The sequence below is a fragment of the Triticum dicoccoides genome, chromosome 5A (assembly GCF_002162155.2).
Source record: "Triticum dicoccoides isolate Atlit2015 ecotype Zavitan chromosome 5A, WEW_v2.0, whole genome shotgun sequence".
NCBI lineage: Eukaryota > Viridiplantae > Streptophyta > Magnoliopsida > Poales > Poaceae > Triticum > Triticum dicoccoides.
Genome location: NC_041388.1, coordinates 708,140,981 through 708,146,698, shown reverse-complemented (window position 1 = coordinate 708,146,698; position 5,718 = coordinate 708,140,981). Strand labels below are relative to the sequence as shown.

Below are 5,718 nucleotides of genomic sequence, written 5' to 3'. Positions count from 1 at the left end.
GGCAGCCCAGTATCGGTCAAGAATTTGTGTGAAACTAGTCTCACATAAAACTTGTAGTTCAAGGCATAGTCCACTATTCAAGTTGTGATCTAGTGTAGCATAAATCTCTAAGTGGAAGTTCAACTTCACAGTCTCCACTAAGCACCGGTATATAAACAATATTTTGGAACTAAATGATGAGATGTGCCAATGAGACTTTGTGGGATTGTTGGAATTTTGCTAGTAGGCCTTTGGCCCAAAGCCCAACTAAAATTCTGAAATTCTCTAGGCCCATTCATGCACACATGTGAGTGAAGTGAGTGAGGCTAAAGTTTAGTCCCACCCCGGAAGATGAGAGAGAGTTGCACCTCTTTATAAGGTGAGCTCTTCTACCACTTGTATGAGCATGAGAAGAGGAGACCTACACGCGTGCTCCTCCTCCTCGCTTGCCTCGCCACGCCACGCCTCGTCACGACGCGCCACGCCGCGGGTTGCGGGATTGAGCCGAGCTGAGGACAGAGCTATGCACGTTGTCTATATTTTTGCTGCTGGGGAAAAATTAATGACCCATTAATTAATAATTAACGGAGGCATTAGTTACTGAACCGTTTCCGATTCTTTTGGATCGTGATGACTCGGACGTGGGGTTTACTCCCACGACCTACCCGGCCCGCACTATATAGTCAGGCAGACGTCTACCCTAGCTGCCGCCACTTCGTATGATTTCTCACCACCGTTCCAGATCATTGTGCTGCCAAGAAAGTCTTCTCCATCCCTCCTTTCGGCGTGCACCGGGAGAAGGGACAGCAGGCCTTCGGAACCCCGCCTCTCGTGATCCTGTACGGGAGAGGGGCGATCAGGTTTTTGGGGAGCGCACTCGCGCGACTGCTGGCAGCGACGACTTCGCGAACGACGACTTCTTCCCCGACCTCGGCAACCTCATCCTCTACGACATGGGCGACAACGTCAACGCTGGCGGTGCTGCACCCGCTGCACAGTATGTGATTCTATCCTTCTTGTTCGAGATCATGGTAGAATTCATGTTTCTAGTATGTGCCCTAGATGTGATCTGTTCATCTACTATGCTAGTTCGCATGATTGGTTTAATCTCTGCTATTGCTATCATGATCTATTTCCTATTTATTCGGATTAAATCTCGTAGTAATTTGCTCATATTTCCAACAAATAATTCGTGATTCCATGGCTAACAAGGCGAGCATGAGTCAATAAACCAAAGTCAAAAATTACGTTAGTAAGCTTTACAAAAAATAACTGAACGATTTAGGTAGTGCCTGTAAACTATAGTCTGATATCCGGTCTAGTACAAATCAAAGGCAGAAGTATGTCTATTAGTATTGTTTAGCAAGAAAGCTTACATTCACATGCCTTTCGTCGTTTATTTTTTCGGTCAGCCAAAATCTCCATATTTTTGGCCAGGAATTCAGATGAGAGTCAAACCTAATAAATAGTGTTATATATAAATTAAAAAACATAGCTGGAATAGCTCAGTTGGCTAGAGCGTGTGGCTGTTAACCACAAGGTCGGAGGTTCGAGCCCTCCTTCTAGCGTTTTCAATATTTTACTTTCTGATGTATCCCCTTGCATTTCAAGAGACCAGTATTTTTCATACGCTGATGCATGCACTTCTTCCAGGCCATCAGACATATATATAAGTCCATCTAACTAACAGTGTATAACTGCATGAAGTTTAGATTCACAAACATCAAAAAAAGAAAGAAAGCAAGAAATCTTAGATTCACTCGACGTGACCCACGGTTATATATACAGGTGATGACGTACATCCATGGATGAACAAACCACCCACATCGATACCATTTCAACATCACGGTGCGGAGGCATCTACTGGAGAACCCGCCCTCTCATGGGCATTGGGCCAAACCTATTCACCTCCAGCCAACCATGGTACCAGAATGGCGGCGACACCGGCCACCTGTCATCCAAAGTTAATTTCCACATTGTATCGTAAGTCGGATGTCGAATAGAACAGTCACAAACAACTAAAAGTTTCACCGAGAAACAAAAATAATCCGTCCTACCGATTTTGGTTGTTCGTCTCGTGTTGCCCTTTGTCCAGTCCGCAAACGGCCTCGCCGGTCTTCCTCCTGTCGTCCGATGAGGTTTTTACAGTGTGCTTAAGCTCTCCTTGAATAACTTACCTTTGTACTCCCTCTATAAACTAATATAAAATCGTTTAGACCGCCACTTTAGTGATCTAACAGATTCTTATATTACTAATATAAAATCGTTTAGACCACCACTTTACTGATCTAACATATCTTATATTACTTTACAGTGGGAGTACTATTTAGAGCAAGTAGCAGAGAGAGAGAAGGAAAAGCATACCGTTCCAACTCGAGCCCAAACAGATGCAGGACTTCACAGATTTTCTTGCAAGGCAGGAAAGGAGTTCCACTGGCCTTCCATCGTAAAAGTTTATGCCGACGAGGCTCCCATTGAAAAAGTTAATCAGGGGGCCACCGATCCCAATCTGTTGCAAGAAAACATCAGTCGTAGAGTACATATGGTTAGCAGGATAGTAGATGCGTCCAAAGGAGGGCAAGGTGTCCCTCTCATCGGAGCCTGATGCAATGTCACTATCTATATAAACCACCATGTAGAAAAGAGGCAACAGAAATTCACCTTCTCGATTTTACAGTCTGACAGCCTAAGGTCCTTGCAACCAAATGCGCTACGCTTGTCCAAGTCTTCACGACCGAGTATAGGTTCGCCCATCGAGGCACACAACAGTCCTTTGGGTTCACGCCCGATAGCTACCACCCTTCTGGGCAAGGACTCTGGATGAATCTCCAGGTCTTCTGGAAGACCCTTGCGCAAACCCTTAACAGTCACAACAGCAATGTTATACCCTGAATGGTATGATTCCAGTGTCCCATTCAAGCGTTGATTCGGAGGGAGAAACACCTCGATCTGCAAGTCAAAAGTGAGCTTAATGGCTAAACCATATATCTAACCGAAAACCAAGGAGAAACGATTAGGGGAACCGACCCTCATATTCTCATCAATCGTGTCTGTAGCCTCACAGGTTCTAACCAAACTGGCTGAAGTCACAATGACAATGCGTGTGCCCCCCTTTGTCAAAGGACACTTTACAAGGAAGCATGTGCATACGAAAAACCTCATGCCGTTTCCTACACATGATATAAGTTTGATCATTAGCATGAAAGGGTACTATTATGAAAAGGTAATAATTGATTCGGCTGTTAAAAGTCACCATTGAATGAAACAAGTGAGACAATTCGCCGGGATATAGTTTCAACTATCTTCTTATCAAGCCTCTGCCAGGCATTCTTCCCAGTACCAAATGCATTATAGAACCCTTTAAAACCTCTGCAAGCATGTAAACAACCAAAAACATCGTCGAATGTCCTAACCAAGCACCCATTCACTTTTCAACCAAAAAAACAGGTAAATGAGTAGTTATATTATTGCTACAATAGCTATAAGAAAATGCACAATGAATAAGCCGTAGATATGAAAAGCAACAACTTACATTCCAGCATAAGTGGTTCTGGCTTGGGATAGCCCATGGATTCTATCCAGTTCCAAGTATCCATGAATCCTGATGCAAAGAGGTGATCAATATTAGTACTCCAATGTGCTGCGCAATGATCAATAGCTAATGCTTAGGATGATGACTTGCAGTAGTATAGTTCACACCTGAAGGTATTATTCTTGAAGCACGTGGAGGAGGTAGATAAGATCCCTGTCTGCTATTGTTGGTTTTCCTCGTTGAGAAACCTAAAATGGATAAGAGAATCAACACAATTAGAAAGTGCGTGACAAGCGGGAGGATATACATGGACCACATGTTAATATAATGATGATTATTATGATTAGAAGAAATGACATTGACGATGCACAATATAGGGTCTAAAGTGATTCTGAAATGTTCAGCTGCACTATAAGGTGTCATTTTGCCTCGGAGTTTTGCCCAAGGACTGCATTAGAACACAGCAGAGTCGTTATTATGATAAATAAATGCACACAAGTACTAGCCCCAAAACAAGCAGTAGATAGACAATGTAACCAATGTGGAAAAGGAAACAAGATAGGAAAAAAGAAATGCAAAACAGGCCATAAAAAATGTACAACAAAATAAGAAGGATTGAGCAGATCCAGATGCTACGTATGAGTTACGTTGTCCACATTTTATTTTTAATGAAATGTTTTTAACACTTCACTTAGACAGATAGAGTAGCTTCAGCACCCAAGCAAGCACAATAAATCAGCAACAAGGAAAGTGGTAGGCAGACTTAAAATACGGCTTCAAATAATAGGCTTCATGGCAGCATGAAGAAGCATCAGGTCAGGGATGGTACTTTCAGTCTATTTTGCGGAGACACGGCAAACTGCATCAAAAAACAAAAACAATTTGGGGGCATGGCAGGTATCTATGTATTTTGGAAAAAACGCAGCAAGTTAACAATATTATTATATGGATGAGATATTCGCCTCTCGATTTCCATAAGTAGCATCGTGCTGCCGCATCTAGTCACACCATAAGACAACTGGCTGCTGATGCTCGCAATGCTGCTGCCCCTAGATAACATTCCTCCCTTACCCCTTCCTTACCAAATCAACGAGCGGCAACCAGCAAACAAGCAGTCGTTGCACAATATTCAAGTTAGTAAGCAAGTATCGACATCTGAAGATTGGAGAACGAAGTACGTAGGGGAAATGACAGTTGGATTGGTTAGCTTGCAGGTAAGTTGCCAACATTCAGGAGGATGTGGCCTAGAATCAGAGGTGGCGTTACTCACCCAAGGATTATTTGGGCCTTTTCCATGTAGTAGGACAACCATTGCTAAAATTTACATGGGCTGAACCAGAATTATTTATAGCCGGTTGTACATGGGAGGGCATGCAAAAACACTGTTTTGTTGTTTTCTTCTTCCATTGCTAAGAGAAGAGAGCAGGAGGCTGGAAACCAATATAGATAAGCTAGTTCGGGAAGTTTGTTCACAATATTGCTCATAATAAATACTACTCCCTCTGTTCCGAAATACTTGTCGTTGGGGAACTTTTCCGACCAGGTGAAAACAGGATAAAGTACCAAACTACCCTCAATTTGAAATTCTTGTCGCCGGGGATCTTCGTCTTACTCCATCGCTCCTCCCCTCCGCCAGGCTCCATCCCACTGCTGCAGCTCCGGCGTCCGTCCGCGCCGGTCGCAGCTCCCTCGTCGGCCGCCTTCCTCCGCTCCAATCAAGAGCCCAAACTCGTACGCAGCTCCCTCGCCGTCCGCCACAGCCTCCAGCTGCCCGCGACTCCTGGCCGTCGCGCCCCCCGCGACTACTGGCCTTCGCGCCGCCCATGCTCCTCCCCGCACCGACCAGCAGCAGTGCCGCCCGTGCTCCTCCTCCTCCTGCCTGAGCCTTCCAGCTCCTTGATTCAGGCACTGGAGCTCCGGATCCGGCCAATTGACCTCCGTCCGTGCTCCTCCCCGCACTGACCAACAGCAGCAGCAGTGCAGCCTGTGCTCCTCCTCCTGCCTCAGCCTTCCAGCTCCTCGATTCAGGCACTCGAGCTCCGGATCCGGCCAATTGACCTCCGCCCGTGCTACTCCCCGCACTGACCAACAGCAGCACTAGCGCTGCCTGTGATGCTGTTTGAATTGATCAAAATTGTTAATCGCCAAAGAAATTGATCGCCGGAGTTGTACCACTTCTTCTCGCCACAGACAAAAATTGATCAGAT

General features: G+C 45.2%; 1 non-coding gene across 1 annotated transcript; it reads left to right on the top strand.

Annotated features, from left to right (window-relative positions):
- Positions 1 to 1,473: 1,473 nt before the first annotated feature.
- On the top strand, positions 1,474 to 1,547 carry TRNAN-GUU. The gene has a single exon. It is a non-coding gene; the product is annotated as a tRNA-Asn (tRNA).
- The last annotated feature ends 4,171 nt before the right edge of the window (positions 1,548 to 5,718 follow it).